Source organism: Pongo abelii, chromosome 9 (assembly GCF_028885655.2).
Source record: "Pongo abelii isolate AG06213 chromosome 9, NHGRI_mPonAbe1-v2.0_pri, whole genome shotgun sequence".
In the NCBI taxonomy this organism is placed as follows: domain Eukaryota; kingdom Metazoa; phylum Chordata; class Mammalia; order Primates; family Hominidae; genus Pongo; species Pongo abelii.
This window is the reverse complement of record NC_071994.2, coordinates 85,735,567-85,752,731: the sequence shown is the minus strand read 5'-3', so window position 1 is coordinate 85,752,731 and position 17,165 is coordinate 85,735,567. Positions and strand designations below refer to the sequence as shown.

General features: G+C 38.7%; 1 protein-coding gene and 1 long non-coding RNA gene across 27 annotated transcripts in view; one reads left to right on the top strand and one right to left on the bottom strand.

Annotated features, from left to right (window-relative positions):
• The window catches only part of LOC129048943 (uncharacterized), a 153,348-nt gene that overhangs the window by 24,136 nt on the left and 112,047 nt on the right, over positions 1 to 17,165 (bottom strand). For both annotated transcript variants that reach the window (XR_010141742.1, XR_010141741.1), the window contains one exon: positions 6,358 to 6,496. This is a non-coding gene — a long non-coding RNA (uncharacterized LOC129048943). The remainder of the gene's footprint in view (positions 1 to 6,357; positions 6,497 to 17,165) is intronic.
• DLG2 (discs large MAGUK scaffold protein 2) overlaps positions 1 to 17,165 on the top strand; it is a 2,173,778-nt gene that overhangs the window by 2,055,291 nt on the left and 101,322 nt on the right. The window lies entirely within an intron of this gene.

Below are 17,165 nucleotides of genomic sequence, written 5' to 3'. Positions count from 1 at the left end.
GTCCATTTCTAACCTTCCTTTTCTCGAAATTTAAGAGTTACACAGCTAGTCAGATTATGTCCCTTATCACTGACTCACACTCCTAATCTTCCCACCTGTATCTTAACTTCTCACATTCCCGTTTCTATTTGCCATACCCCACAAAGTCCTTAATACTTGTCTGTAATAGATGACTTCAAAGCCCAAAGGGTGTATGCTTTTCAAATATAAAACAAAAATGCAAAATAATAAATTATAGTAAGTTGGAGTGAAGGTTCTAAGATTCTTTATTTTAAACATTTTTAACATTAAAAAATGTTTACTATATAAAATTAGGAGGATACAGAAAAATATAAAACCAAAGATAACCCACTCATAATTCCACCACTGCAAAGGAAACATTATTCTTTTAGTATATATGATTTGTATCTTTATATATATGTAAAACAAAATTAGAATCACACCATACAGAGAGTTCTGTCTTCTTTTAGTTAGCATTATATTGTGATCATTTCTCCATATTATTATATATACTTTAGAAATATGATTTTTTAAATGAGTGTTTGATATCAATAAAAGATAAACATGAAATATGAATATATTAAGATCAACACATATCAGACAGACAATGATGTTGACATTAGCCATTAAAATTCAACTTTGATCCCATACCAATCTCTGGCATTTTTCTGACTATAATCAGCTTTCCATTTAGAATTTCCTACAGAGAGAATATGCAATGAACAGCTTCAGTCCGCTCATCAGTAATATTTCTCACTATATATAATAAACTATCATCATGCTTATTAATGCACATGCCTCTCTTCTGCTGAATAACAGTACTTTTATCTGCATAGTCATTATTTAATTTTAATTTAATCCTCACAAATTCCTTGTGAGTAAGCAGAGTGGGTGATGCAATCTCTGTTTTAATGAGGAAAAAGAGGCTCAGAAAGTCATGTAAAGTGTTCAAGGTCATCTTAACAGCGATGGACAACCTTTGCTAGAAAAGGTTTGAAAGTTCATAAGTGGAGGAGGTAGAATTCAGGCCAGATTTTTTTTTTTATTTTTAAGTTCCGGTGTTCTTAATATATTATTCTTTAGCCTCTTGCATGGTATCTTGATTTAATAAACATTTGTTAAGTTGCTTGAGTTAAAGTACTTGAATAAACAAAACAAATTTATTTCAAAAAGAAAAAAACCATAAATATTTATTTAAATATAGTAAATAGCCAGGCTTGGTGGCTCATGCCTATAAGCCCAGCACTTTGGGAGGCCAAGGCGGGTGGATCACCTGAAGTCAGGAGTTCAAGACCAGCCTGACCAACATGGTGAAACCCTGTCTCTATTAAAAATACAAAATTATCCAGGCGTGGTGGCGCATGCCTGTAATCCCAGCTACTTGGGAGGCTGAGACAGAAGAATTGCTTGAACCCAGGAGTTGGAGGTTGTAGTGAACTAAGATTGGGCCACTGCACTCCAGCCTGGGCAACAAGAGCAAAACTCCACTTCAATAAATAAATAAATAACTATAGTAACTCATCTGTCATTTAACCTAAGCATAGATCCCCATACCCTTTTCCTCCATTACTATTTACCTGAAGTTCTTCAGAATAAAATGATTAAGGAAATTGATCTAAACTATTAAGAAAAGTCTTTTGATGAGAATATGTGTTTTCCTGAGTATTCTAAAAATAGCAATAACCAGTAATAGTAATAACAGTAATGATATTCCTTCACATTTGGATAGTCATTTGCAGTTTACAGGGTGCTTACATTATTTCTTTAAATTCTTCACACGGATCCTGCGAACTAACAAGAATTTTCATCCCTATTCTGTACATTAATAAACACCAGAGGTCTCAGAGTTTTACCTGTGAACTTTGGTTGCAGAGTTTTGATGCCCCGCCCCAGTAGACTCTCGTAATCGGCATATGAGTTTGAGGGGGTACATGTTTAAGGTGCTAGATTGATGGGACCCATAACTAGTGTGCTTGACAGTGATAGATATTTAGAATAATAGTAACAACTGGATAGGAAGTAGATACCATGTCCCAGACACTGCTAAGTGCATGAAGTGACCAGCCATAGGTTTAACTTCTTTTTTATAGACAAGGCAGATAAGCTTAGCTCATTCTCTCTTTTCATGGGGGAGCGTGATGGAAAGTCTGACTCTCATTCAACATGTCCTCATGAAGCTAGTCCCATGGAGCTGTCCTGTTTAAACAGATGTCCCAGTTCTGCTGCAGCTTGAAGAATTTTTCAGATGGGATGAATTTTTCTGACTGGCTTTCTGAGTCTCTCCACATGGCCCCTGCCATGGCAGAGATCTTCCTAATGCCCTGCTTTGTTAACCAGCCCCCTGTCTAGGCAGTGTTTTCATCTTTGTTGTGTGACATGTCCTCTTTTAACTCAAAATCCCCATTCTCCCCTCTTCACTGCCTGACTTACAAGGATAAGAGAAACTCTCCCTGGGTTTGACTCTCTCTGCCCCCTACATTGGCATCATATCCTGGAACAATCATTACATAACAGTCCTGGGTTTGCATCCCAGATCAGCTTCTTAGCCAGAGCCTTTTGTATAACCTAAAGTCACTTCACCACTCTGATCTTCAATTTCCTCATCTGTAAAATGAGGATTAAAATGTTGAAGAGAAAAAAGGAGATAATATATGTAAAGGACTTGACATACAGCAAAAAATTCAATAAGATGGCTGCTATTATTAAGATTTTTATTCTGATTCTTAATCTGTACTCTTTCCATTTTTCTGTGCCATTCTGCCTGTTATATGCCCCCTGACATGAGCTTACTGACATAATTGTCAGAAAGAAATAGCACTGTGATTTATAATGGCCTTCAGAGACTGTCTTAAGAATTTAGATGTATTTCATTGTTAAACATATCAAATTCAGAATTAAAAAAACAGAGCATAAAGCTTTCAATAGCAACCTACTTTTCTGGACCTAAAACAGATTTTTAAAATGAATTTATTAATGATATTTCAGGAATACTACCATCCAAAGAAGGAAAAATCTGTACTTCAGATCTCTGAATGACTCTGATGGTATACCTGAAACTGGGATGTTGTGAAAACCAACATTATTCCTTTGAGACAGTGATAAGTAATTTAACTCTTTCTGATTTGATTTCTCATTAATAAATCGAAGAAACAGGAAAGTAAATGATTATGGAAGTAGGGCTTCGGCTTAAACATCTTAAGTCCTCTGATAGCGCAGCACTGTGGATAGGTCAACAGACAAGAAATAATAATGAATCACAGATGTGAATGCGATTTTACAAAGCCTTTTCCTTCCGTGATCTTTTCTGAACTCAAGACAACCTGGGAGGGGATGAGAGATAGAATTATCTATTGGACATTTTTCAAGCTTCTTGGACTCCTGTATTATCTCACCACTGACCATTATCACATTTTGAATCTTCCTCCTCCGCTGCATTCTGTGACATTTTCCTCTGGTTGTCTTCATGTGTCTGCCCACTCTCATCCATAGTTCTTTGGATGACTCTTCCCTCTTCCTCTAAAATGTTGTTATCTCTGGGGTTTTACCTTCAGCTTTTTTCCTTACTTTAATCTCTAAGGGCAATCTCAGTTCACTGAATGATTTCCATTAGCTTTAATTTCGACCTAATTTGGTAGTTCCAGCCCAAATCTCTCTCCTGAGCTCCTGATATCCATCCCACTGTTACTGGACTTCTTAATTTGTATGTCCCCTAGGTACCTCATGCTCACCCTTTGCAAATCTCTCCCAGCCAAGTTTCTATGTCACTTTGTCTGGAGGAATGACAACACTCTCCATCCATTACCTTAGCCCAAATCCTCAACATCATCCCTGATACTTCCCTTTCGATACTTCCCTTTCTCTTCCTATCCTCATTCAATAATTCACTTAACTCTGTTGATTCTGCCTCCTTAAAAGCTCTCAAATACTCATCCCCATGGCTACTACCTTAGCTCAGACACTCATCATTACTTGTGTCCTCCTGCAACAGCATCCTAATAGTTTTTCTTGCTTTTCAGCATCCTAATAGTTTTTCTTGCTTTTGTTCTCTGCCACCTGCCAAGCCAATCATACCACAGTCAGAATGATCCTTGAAAATCCTTACCTGTCTGTGTCCTTACAGACACCTTATTTACATATATAAGATCATACACCTTATTTACATATCTATGCATATGGAGAGAAAGAGTCCCTCATTTCCTGTAGCAGGATACACAAAACACTCTCTAATCTAGTCTTTACTGCTTCTCTTCAATTCTTCAGTTCTTGACATTCTCAACTCTATTGCTTTGTATGATCCTTATCTAGCCGTATCTAGCTGGACTGAATTCCTTGCAGTTTCTACATTTGTCAAGGTGGTCTCAGGTCTCTATACCTTGTAATGCAACTCACTCGGCATGCAGCTGCCATCTTCACTATACTTATGACAGCCTACCCAGACAGACTGTGCTCCAGGTCCTGAAGGAAGTTTCCCCTGAACTCTTTCTTCTTGGGATTAAGTCCTCTGTTGCAATCTACGCCTTTAGCACTAGTTGCTGAATTACAATTATCAAATTAATTTTCTCTTTCCCACTAGACTCTGCCTTACTTACCTTTTTTATGTCCAGCACCCCACCACCTAAAACAGTAAATACTTAGCACATATAAAATACTTAATGTTCTTTGGATAAAGTAACATTTTATAGTTGGGAAAACGAAGACAGAAAGGCCAACATCTTCCCGTGAGTACATGGTAGAGGCAAAATCAGGTTCCCAATCTTCCAATTCTTTCTCCAACTTTTTTATTCTATTGCTATTTCTGTAAAACAGTAGCCTTAAATGTAGACTAAAAAGGGGCTTTTATAAGCAGTTTAGTTTTAAGTCCATGAAGCCTTTGCAAAGAAAACATGACTTGGCGAAGTCCAGAAAATATTATACTTTGGAATCTGCTTAGATATGACTCATCCTTGTGCCACCCTTCTGAGGTTGAGAATGCTGAGCTTTGTCATCCCTGTTACTCCAGGGTTTCAACGAGTCACCTGAAACTTAAGAATTAGATGGCTCCTTCCTGTTTATGTCTCTGTTTCCATTTCTAGGAGGTGATGATTTTCAACTGGATTAACTGTTCCTGTGCCAAAATCATTACCCCATGAGACGGAGTCAAGATAGGGTAAATAGCTCATCCCAAGTATTATCACAGCACTAAAATAAATTTATGTACTTTCTAGTGATCATAATAGCACTTACTAATTGTTTAGGCACTGTTTTCAGAAATTTGCATACAGTATTTTATTTACTCTCATATAAGCTTTACCATAAAATAAATTGCAAACTCCTACTGTGAGATGTTCTGCTACTGTGAGGCATTTAACAGATTGTTTTTGAATGAAAGAATGTTTCTAGCATTGTGAGGATACACACAGACACACACACACACCATGCCCTCTGCCCTTAGCTTTTATCTAATTGGGCAAATTGGTCTACTATATAAACAACAATTAGAGAGAAAGAGAATTATTTCTTTAACACTTTTGTGCTAGACACTATGTTAAATACTATATATAATTGTGTGGTAGGTGTATTTAAATCTTTACAGGAACTCTATGAGGTTTTCTGGGTGGTCGAGTGTAGACAGAGTCAGAATTTAAGTCTAGCCTACTTGGCTCTTCCAATTCCATCACATGACATTTAGACCAAATGAGATCACAAAGGAATGCAGAGGGCAGGGGAGAAGAAATGAAATTGCCAGAAAAGACTTAGTGGGTCCAATGTGAAAATGTGATTGGGATTAGATGGGCAGAAAGGAGGGAATTCAGGAGCTGAATTCGGGAACTCAGGGGGAGCACAGGCTTCAGGACAGGCACTCACAGATAGAACAAAAAGCTGCTGACCTATTAGGAAAATGGATCTCATTCCTCTATGTCCAGTATCTATCATCACTGGGCCTGTGGTTTTTCACCAGCTGCTCCCGTGTAATAACTGAGCAGTTATCCTTCAACTTTTATACAGTGACTAAAAGGTGAATTTTAAGCCACACATTTCTTGTGTACCCTTCCTCTGGGAAATTATATTTCTAGGAAAGTCATTTTGTACTAGAAATCAAAAATATCTTAGTGGGTGCAACCCACTGCCCTGAAAATGCCATTATTTATTAATCCAACCAATAGGACTTCATGAAACAGAAGGGATGATGTTGCTATTGCAGAAACTCTCTCATTGGCAAGTAGGGGCCTGCAATATGGCATACAGAAAACAGGTACACTCTTCTGGACTGGGAACCAGACTACCTAAATTCAGTCCTGGCTTTGTACTAATCACAGTTATTGAAATATTCTTGAATAAGTGTCTTTACCTTGCAGAACCATTCAATAGTTCTCCTACCTGTGAAATGTCTAAGTTGGAGTAACTCCGAGCATCCTAAGATGTCCTCTTCAAGATTGTTTGTTACAGTGTTTGTGAAACAATTGCATATCATATACCCTTCTTGTAGATTGACAGTGCATTGAAATCTCTGATGGCCCTGTAGAAAACAAACCAATTCAACATTGATTAATCCAACATTTAAATAATTATTTGATAAAACATACTCTGGGAAAAATTTCACTGTGTACTCTGCACTGAATAGAAATTTCTGTCAGTTCTGAGAAAATTCAGTTTGCTTTCAAATATGATTTGTAGGTTGCCTCTACCATGTTCTCAATTCAACTTACTGACGTTTTAAAACTGCACAAGGACTTCATATTGATACTGTTATATTATCCTGGCTGCCTTTTTCTCTTTCCCCAGTGTTCTGGTGCAAATTAAAGTGTTTTACATAACTCTAAAGGTAGTGAAGTAGGAAGAAGAGAAGATATATTGTTTTTGCTTTGTTTGCTGAGTGAACAGTTTGAGGTGTGAGTTAAGGGTGCAGATATCCACCCTTCTGGGAGCTTCAGATTGTGGTTGGAACTGATTCTCCAGCACAATCGTCTTATTATAATCTCAGTACTCGGTATCAGAGTACTGAGGTGGCCTTTGGATTTGTAGTCTTAAAGTCAAATTATAGAAATATAATTATCTTATCATGAGGGATTGTACCAGGAACTATGCTAGTGAATGGCAACATGACAGTCATTAAGATAGGTGCCTGCCCTCAAAGAGATCACAGTCCAGTGAGGGAAACAGATAAAGAACTGCATGATTATAATACAGTTATGTAACTTGTTTGGATTAGGTCATGCATGAAGTGCAGTGGCAACTTGGAATGAAGTTCTTTGACTAAAAGATACTTGCAAATCCCCTTCCTTGATCCAATCAGTGCAGAAAAAAAAGAAATTCTTATGTTTGTTTGTGGCTGATTAACTTTTTGTCTTGACCAGCATAATGATCATGATGATGACAAATGGGGAGGCATTATAAGACATTATGAGAGATGGAACAATTTTATTTAATCCTTGTTGCAAGATTATCAATCTTCTCTAAACAAGTAGATAACCCACTAATAATAAATTCAAACAATCATTCACTCATATAACTTTCTTAAAAGAATTTTATCAGTGGATGGAGGGTTAGATCCCTCAGTAAACCCCAAAAACATAGATGCCAGAATTTTTTCCTTTGCATCCCCATATGTTACCTGCCAAAGCAGCAGAATTTCCCCTAAGGAATTTTGGGTTATTATGAACAGTTAAACAGAAAATGAAACTTAGATCCTGGAGTGAAATATCCAATTTACAGGTAGCAACCTTGTGAAGCAGTGAGGGGATGAGTGTCTTAAGCAAGGCCACCAGCTAGTCAGGGACAGAGGCAAGACTGAGATCTAGGGCTCCTGACTCCCCCATTCCAGTGCACTGTATCGTGCTCCTGTCTATGGTATCTTAGGAAACTTGTGAATATTTTCAATTTTCATCTAATGAATTTAACATTTTTCTAAAATAAGTAATTGGGTGGAAGTTAAAAAAGAATCCCTAACTAATACCTTACCTTGTCACAAGAGGATATTCATATGTTTCAAATTTATTATATCCAACATAAACATTCCCACCAATGATTTTATCATAGAAAACAAAAAAAACACATGAAAAATTAGGTTTATATTACTGATTTCCAATAATATATTGGAACAGGCCCATGGTGAGCAATTGAAAAATTCTGGCCAACAGTCTAATTATCTGCTATTTGATAAAAAATAAATCAAAACAATGGATAATATCACTGTCAGTTTTCTGTCAGACAGAAGTATTTCAAGAACCCAAATGCTACGAAGACAGTGAAGTACTTGAGACTAATATGAAAGAGACATTGAAATAAGATGAACATTATTTAAACAGCAACCCTATACCATGCCAAACATTTGGTAAATAAATACAGTCTCATTTAGTCCTCACAATAACTCTGTAAGATAAGCTCGCATTTTTAATTAGATGAATCTTGGGTAACACCTCTCTAGGCTTTAATTTCCTCACCTATAAAATAAGGATTTTTTTTCACCCCACTACATTGTAGGATTCTTGAATTCTCCCTTGAGAACTCAAGATAATGCCTGTGAAGTACTTAGCAGAGGACGCAGCACCTAGTAGTTGCTATATAAAAGTAGCTTTTAACACGATTGTACTCTTCAGTCCCATCATTAAGTTTTACAGAAAGTTGTGTTTTAGAATTTACTTCTGCAACTTTTAGAATATAGAGGGCAGGTAAGGTGAAGCATGAGCTTCCAAAACCCTCACCTGCAGCTATGTTAACACTTCCAATGACTTTTCTTTATTAAGAAACCATGTCAGAACCATCCCAAAGTCCTGTGGATTTTATTTATAAGACCCTTCACTCCTTCAGTAAGGGGATGATCAAAGAACGTTTAATTTAGAAGTTTCAAAATTAAAGCCAGTAGTAAAGAATCAGGGAGGCTGGGCACGGTGGCTTACGCCTGTAATCCCAGCACTTTGGGAGGCCAAGGCGGGCGGATCATGAGGTCAGGAGATCGCGACCATCCTGGCTAACATGGTGAAACCCTGTCTCTACTAAAAAAGTACAAAAAAATTAGCTGGGCATGGTGGCGGGTACCTGTAGTCCCAGCTACTCGGGAGGCTGAGGCAGGAGAATGGCATGAACCCAGGAGGTGGAGCTTACAGTGAGCAGAAATCGAGCCACTGCACTCCAGCCTGGGCAACTGAGCAAGACTCTGTCTCAAAAAAAAAAAAAAAAAAGAATTAGGGAAACAAAAACAGAAACATTACTGCTAACTCCCCATGTGCAGAGAACAACCTACTAGGGAAATCTTAAAGACCAGATGCAGATTGGTAAGGTGCTCAAGAAATGTAAAGAAGTGGAGTTTGCCATCCATATTTGTTCCATATTAGTTTATCCTTGATTTCTAATTAGAATAAAAAGTAACATGAAAGAACAACAAAATTTTATAGAAAAAACCTACTTCAACGTCACCAAGTTATCATATTTTCCTTAGCTATGTATTTTTTCAATATACTGAAAACACAGATTGTACTGATATGTACCTATTTGCTTAGAAACAATATAAATTCTACTGGCATAATAATAAAAATAAACTAATAAAATCCAACCATTTTCCCTGTTCTGTATTCTTCTCATTATTCAAATAAAAGCCTTAATAATGATTACCAATTTTAGCCTTGTATTTCTATCTCAGACTTCTTTCCAGAGTCTCAATGAACTGAGTGCCTGTACTAGGATCATCACCATCTAACAACTCCCCAAGGTGGTCAGGGGTAAATGGTACCCCCCCCCCGGGGCATCACAAGGTCAGTTATGACATTTATGCGAATCAAAATGCTGCAAGGGGTGAGTCTCAGTGCACCACAGATGCTCCCTTAGTGTCATGTTCAATTAATGTAAAGCTTGTGTTGATTCTAAGAGTTAAAGAGTCACTTTAACTATATAAGAGTGTATATAAAGAGTCACTTTAACTCTTACAATCACAGTTTTATTATCTACAGAATAGGAATACTAAGGCCAGGCACGGTGGCTCACGCATGTAATCCCAGCACTTTGGGAGGCTGAGGCGGGCAGATCACAAGGTCAAGAGATCGAGACCAACCTGGCCAACATGGTGAAACGCTGTCTCTACTAAAAATACAAAAATTAGCTGGGCATGGTGGCGGGCACCTGTAATCCCAGCTACTCGGGAGGCTGAAGCAGGAGAATTGCTTGAACCCGGGAGGTGAAGGTTGCAGTAAGCCAAGATTGTGCCACTGCACTCCAGCCTGGTGACAGAGCAAGACTCCATCTCAAAAAAAAAAAAGAAATACTAAGTCAAACTTTGCAGGATTATTGTTTATGTTAGAAAAATATTATGTTCCTACTGCCCTACCTGGTACTTATTAGTAATTCAGTAAATGATAGCTATTTATATTATTATCTTTGTAATCTACCTTCTCTTCATCATCTTCTTTAGGTCTCAGTGTAAATCAAAGGGAATAACGTTGCTTATTCCAAAGGATTACCACAAGGACTAAATAACACAGGTGAAGGTGCTTTGTCAACAACTTTCAGCATTGTATGTGATTCTTAAAAATAATAATTAACAAACAGACTGGAGCCTCTGGAAAACTCTTTCCACTAAGCTATAGTACAAATAATAGAGTCTATGATCTTTAAGGAAAACCAAAATTACTTTTCACTTGCAGAACTTACAGAGACTCTTTACTTGCAGTCTCCTTACAAATGACTGCTAGTGCCAGGATCTGAAGGTCCATGGGATGCAGCATGCACAGGTAGAGCACAAGAGACAGGGAGCAGGAAATAAATAGCTCACCACTAACTCCTCTGAGTCATGGATGGGTGGGTTTTGTCCTCCAAATAGCCTCTGCTAGAACAAAGAAGGGGTATTCACGTATGGTGTCAGATGCAGGGTAATATAGTTTGGCTCTGTGTCCCCACCCAAATCTCATGTTGAATTGTAACCCCCAATGTTGGAGGTGGGGCCCGGTAGGAGGTGATTGGATCATGGGGGCGGTTTCTTGTGAATGGTTTAGCACAATGCTCTTGGTGCTGTTCTCACAGAGTTATCACAAGATTTGGTTATTTAAAAGTGTGTGGCACCTTCCCCAATGCCTTGCTCCTGCTCTGGCCTTGTAAGATGAGCCTGCTTCCCCTTCTCCTTCTGTTGTGGTTGTAAGTTTCCTGAGGTTTCCCTAGAAGCTGAGCAGATGCCAGCATCATGCTTTCTCTACTGCCTGTGGAGCTGTGAGCCAATTAATTCTCTTTTCTTAATAAATTACCCAGTCTCAGATATTTCCTTATAGCAATGTGAGAATGGACTAATACACGGGGGAAAAAATGATTTACAGAGGACTTATTCTTAAGTATAGTTATAATCAAAGACCCTGTTTTATTGGTGGGAAATAGTTTTTTCCCACTCTTGACTTTCCCTTCCCTGTGGAAGAAAATCCCTGATCATTCTACGTCAGCAATGGAATGAATTAACAGATTGGAAAATTAAGGTGCAGAAATTGGACATATATAACTTAATCCTCTGTCTTGGGAGTAGCCTGGATCACTCCAGTTTTTAGTGGCTCCATAATCAGCCCTTTATTTCTTATTTTGAGAAACAGACATTTTAGACTGAACAGAATTTCCACCAGCATCCCCAACCCACTCCTCCAACACAAGCTCACGTCAACATCAACCTTTAATCTAGCTTTGACTCTCAACTCTCCATGTTCTTGTACTTTTCCTCCAAATGTAGGCACTCTTCAAAGTTCAGGTCAGTTGCAGTGGCTCACGCCTATAATCCCAGCACTTTGGGAGGCTGAGGTGGGAGGATCACCTGAGGTTGGGAGTTTGAGACCAGCCTGGCCAACATGGTGAAACCCCATCTCTACTAAAAATACAAAAATTAGCTGGGCATGGTGGTGCACAGCTGTAATCCCAGCTATTCCAGAGGCTGAGGCAAGAGAATTACTTGAACCCAGAAGGCAGAGGCTGCAGTGAGCCAAGATCCTGCCACTGCTCTCCAGCCTGGGCAAGTGAGACTCCATCTCAAAAAAAAAAAAAAAAAAAAAAAAAGCAAAGTTCAGCCCCCATCCTTCCCCTCTCTTTCATTATACTCTTTGGAAAATTTCTTCTAATTTCACCATATATCAGTAATGATTAAGTTTGACTACATATAAAAAGCCCAGAAATACCAAAATAGCAGTGACTTACACAAGAAGTTACTTTCTTTCTCATATATAAGAAACATCAGGGTAGGCTCTTCAGGGTGAGTATGGCAGCTCTACAGATTTACCAAGGACCTCCAGGTTCCTTCCAGTACCCTTATCTGCCATTCTTAGGGTTTGGTCTTTGTCTTTAGCATCCAATTTGGCTGCTGGAGTGCCAGGCATCATGTCCTTTGCTAAAAGCAAACAGCTTGGAAGATAAATATGACCTCTTCCTTTGAAGAAGACTTTCTGGAAGTACCATATACCCCTACTGCTTACATTTGATGTGTCAGATTAAAGGCTCATGGATATAGTTAGATGCAAAGAAATATAGTATTTTAGCTACATGACAATGTACCTGGTTAAAACTTGGAATTCTGTTAATTTGAGAGAGAAGGATAAATGGCCAAACATGGTTTCTGTGATCAGCTATGGACCAATAACTTAAATCTGTCTCTAGCCACAACCTGATCCTAAGTGTAAATTCTCATTTCCAACTGCCTGCTTGATTTCTCCACTAACACCATATCCAAAACAAAGTACCTTCGTTGAGTCTCATGCATAAAGGAATAAAAAGCTCCTATTTACCTGAAGGCTGTTGATACACACAACAGGAACAACAAGATTATGCGAGTAATTCTCCCTTCACATGGAGAATGACAAATTTGAAAGCCCTGATCAGGTCTCCATCTACTTTTCCAGGCAGATTTCCCCCCTGCACACCCAAGCAAACCCACTAGACTCCAGAGATTCTGGACAATACATAATTTCCTAAACCAAGTGCATTCTTTTGTAAGTCGATGTCTTTGTTCATTCTGTTTCCTCAACCTCTAATGCTTTTATTTTCATCTTTCTTTGGCCAACTTGTATTCATTCTTCTAGGCTTGCAACAAATGCTACCTATTCCATGAAGCCTTGTCTAGTTCCCCATGATTGGAATTCATATTACTTCTTCAATTTATTCAGCAGCATGTTGTTCATCATTCCCTTATGCATCTTTTACAGTATGTCTTGCCCTGTATTTGTGCACATCTCATCTGCCATGCTAGATGAGAATCTCGTTGATGGAGGGGGCCAGATTTTACTCATACACACACACACACACACACACACACACACACACACACACACACGACATCTAGCACTGTTTTTTATGGGAAGTAGGTAGTTAATTCATGTATGCTGGGCAAATGGAAATTAACATGAAAGTGGAAGCTTTAATTAGTCAGTCAACCTCTGAGGGCTAATGATGTGATCCTCCTCTCTGGGAGAAAAGATGCCCTCCAGAGGCAGAGATACAGTGGCAAGTCCAGACACGTATCACAAACAGATCTGGGTTCAATTCCTAACTTTCCCACTTACATGCTAGGTGAAATTGATGTCTGTGAACCTTGTACGATAGGGAGAACGGTAACAAATTTACAGTGCTCTTATTATTCAGTGCCAAGGTATATAAAGTGCCTATTGTAGTGGTTAACCAATAGCAGGCATTCAATAACTGTTAGTTTCCTTCCTCACTTTCCATTCCTCTTGAACACCATACTAACAGATAACAGGTAGACTAAGGCATCTTTGCCTGAAAAAAAATACATAACATGTATTTTCATGTTGTATGTCTATAAAGATTGACAGAAGATAATAAGATAAAAGTTTTTTAAATAAAAAATTGTTAAAATTTCTGACAGTTTTATCAAAACAACACTAAGGAATTATTTAAAGCCAATAAGAAGACGTATTAAATGTATTAGATTCTGAAAGCAAAAGTTGAGAGGAGTGAAAGAGACAGAACAGCAAAGAAACATAAAATCCCAGTGGGAGGTTTTGGACTAAGTAAGGGACTACAACTAGAGCCAGTTTGGAGAAATTATGAACTATATGACTTTATCAAGAAATTACAGAAACCCACATGTCTGTGGATTATCAGACAAATTACTTCACTTGAATACATATTTCTCTGCCTATTTTATAGATTCCATATTCTCCTCCTGCTTGGAGTTGGTAACTCTATCTTCTCTAACTGATTAAATAAAATTGAAAAAGGCCCCTTGTGGATATTCCTTCCTGCCAGAATTGATCTAAATCTGTCCTAGGCAATGAGCCTCTTCCTTGACAAACAGTCTGCCTTGATTAACTTTACAACAAGTTAGTTCCCTTAGAGCACTCACCCATCTGTAAAACAGGAAATCGTCCTCCCCACCACCCCAGATTACCAGTCTGTAGGGCATTTCTTCAAAACTCAATACCTGCTTTCTTTTTGGCAAATTTGATGAGAATCAAGTATTCATTTTACTTAATTATTCCACTGCCAATTGCTGTTATGCCTAAAACTCAAAGATGAAACACTTACAAGCAACATAAGCCTGTTTGCAGGTTTCATTTATCTATGATTTCTAACCTTTGATTCAAGACAGGAAGCACACTGGCCAAGTGTATTGCCATGATGCAGAGCCTAGAGGATTAATAATTCTTTGCAGTTTGTGTCAAATATCCCTGCTGAAATTGGAGGTAATGAGAAATTCCTAAAGACAGATGAGATCTCAACTTTAAAGTTATCGCTCCAAACTTAGGTTACAGAACATTTTCCCTTTGCTCTGTGGTTAACTCCTAGTACCATCAAAAGCAGCCTGGGGTCTTGCAGAACAGGAAACTGTCATCTCATCACCTCATCATTCAGAGTAGACTGCCCTTGTTTTTCTCTACAGATTGTACATGCTTTTATTGTTGCATTTAACAAGCCAAATAGAAAGAATTTGCTTACAGTACTTTTTTGCCTATTAGTCTCATAAATTGTGTGAAGGCAGAGATACCATCTTGTTCATCTTTTACCTTCAGCACTGAACACACCATTTGGAGTTCTTAAGAAACACCTAAGAAATACTGGGACCCAGGTGAGAAGAGAAAACAGAGAACAAATAAAGGGACATAGGCCAGTTTCAAGGTGGTCCCCAGACAATTGCTATAATCATGGATGTTGAGATTGTGGAATGGAAAAAGGCAGTCATGGCTTCATATTATGGCCTTATAATTAGAATTCTGGATCTTGCTGGTTTGAAGCACCACTGGCCAGGGGTCAGTTAGACAGCCTGAATGCCTTTTACCTCTGGTTCCTTGTCTAGTCATCTTCCCCGCATCATCCCAGCTTGCCTTCCACTGGATGCTGACTTTTGTAGCAATAATTAATGTGACTGAGTTTCTCTCATGCTTTTCTGCCCAATTTATACACTTCTATCAGAGCTGATTGGCCAGCTGCAGGTTTCCCAATTACTTCCTTATCAAAGCCCAGCTTTTGCTAACATGCAAAAAATGGTATCGGGCTGGGTGCAGTGGCTCATGCCTGTAATCCCAGCACTTTGGGAGGCTGAGACAGGAGGATCACTTGAGTCCAAAAGTTCTAGACCAGCCTGGGCAACATGGCAAAACCCCATCTCTACAAAAAAGACAAAAATTAGCTGGCAGTATGGCACACACCTGTGGTCCCAGCTACACAGGAGGCTGAGATGGGAGGATCACTTGAACCCGGGAGGTGGAGGTTGCAGTAAGTCACGATCGCACCACTGCACTCCAGCCTGGGTGACAGAGTGAAACCCCATCTCAAAAAAAAAAAAGAAAGAAAAAGGACAAAACTGAAAATATGTATATATCAAATAGAAATCTTTCTTTTTTTCTTCTCAGTAGAAATGTTTCCCTACCTGTCAAATTGCCCTCAGTCCATACGCATGTTTCACTGGATGTGCTATTGATTTCCTCCTGGGAACTTTCTCTTGTTCTCTATGAATGTGTCAAACTTCGAACGAGATTTCTCTTCTTCCAAGGAACCACCTTCTGCTTATTAATATAAACAGCCTCTGAGCAGAAAGAAGTCTTCTCCTCAAAACACGTGCCATAAATAGCTATTGAATTCTGTTGAGTGGCTGTGGTTACTCCTGCGAGGACTAATCACAGTTCCATCCTGCAGAGTTCCTGTAATTAGAGTTCGGAACACCCTGGTATTACTCTAGTGATCTCAAGGAGACTTGTTATATTTGCTAAAAATGCTCCAAGGAGAATTGCCATCAAGCTTTCATTTTGGAAACAAATAGATGTCTGTGAGATTGGAAATGGCTGTGAGATTGGAAACAGGTTTAGAGATGTCATGATATCAATAAAAGAAGAGAAGATTTTTTTCATTTACAGCATTTGGGAACTAAGTACTAGATTGAAGATTTTCAAGCCCTGATTTAAGTAGACCCAAAATTCTTCTTAGGGACCTGAGGGATGCTCTGCAGTTGGAGTGGAAGAGAAACCAGAAATTATGTTTCCCCTGTCTGCAATCAAATGTTTTATTTTTATATTTCTAGAAGCTTCCTTTTGAAGAAAAAAAATGATATATTCTGGTAATAAAATTTTGAAAACATTGCCCATAGATTTTGGTGAGAGAAACAGACAGACTGACAAACAGATAGGTATTGGCCAAAGTAAATATCTGAGACCTCTGTCCGTCCTATTGCCACCACTGTACCCAAACCATCATCATTTGGATTATTACCTTTCCCCACTACCTGGGATCTCAACATCCTGTCTTGCCCAATCTATGGTTCACCAATCCATCCCCCACCCTAAAGCCAGAAAGACCTGTTTTCAATGTAAATCTGATCATCTCACATCTGTTTAAAATCCCCAATGGCTTCCCATTACTCTAAAAAAAGAAAGAATACTTCATAAGATCTACAAGATTCTCCATGACCTGGCCTCTCCTTCCCTCTGGTCTCATCTTGGACTGTCCTGGACATTGATCTTCTTTCAGGTTTGCTGCCTGCTGTTTCCCACTGCAGAGCCTCTGCCTGTGCAGCTCCCTCTGCCCACCCTGCTGCTCCTGCTGGGCTCAGATTAGACAGCAGCTCCTCTTGGAAGCCTTCCCAACCTGGTCCCTCCAGAATAGTTTCCATTTCTCTCCACTGTATACTCTCATGGATTACTTGCCCATCTGCTTTTTATGATGTGTTGTACTGGCAATTATTTCTTCTACATCTGTTTTGTCTCTAAATTCCAAAAGTGCCG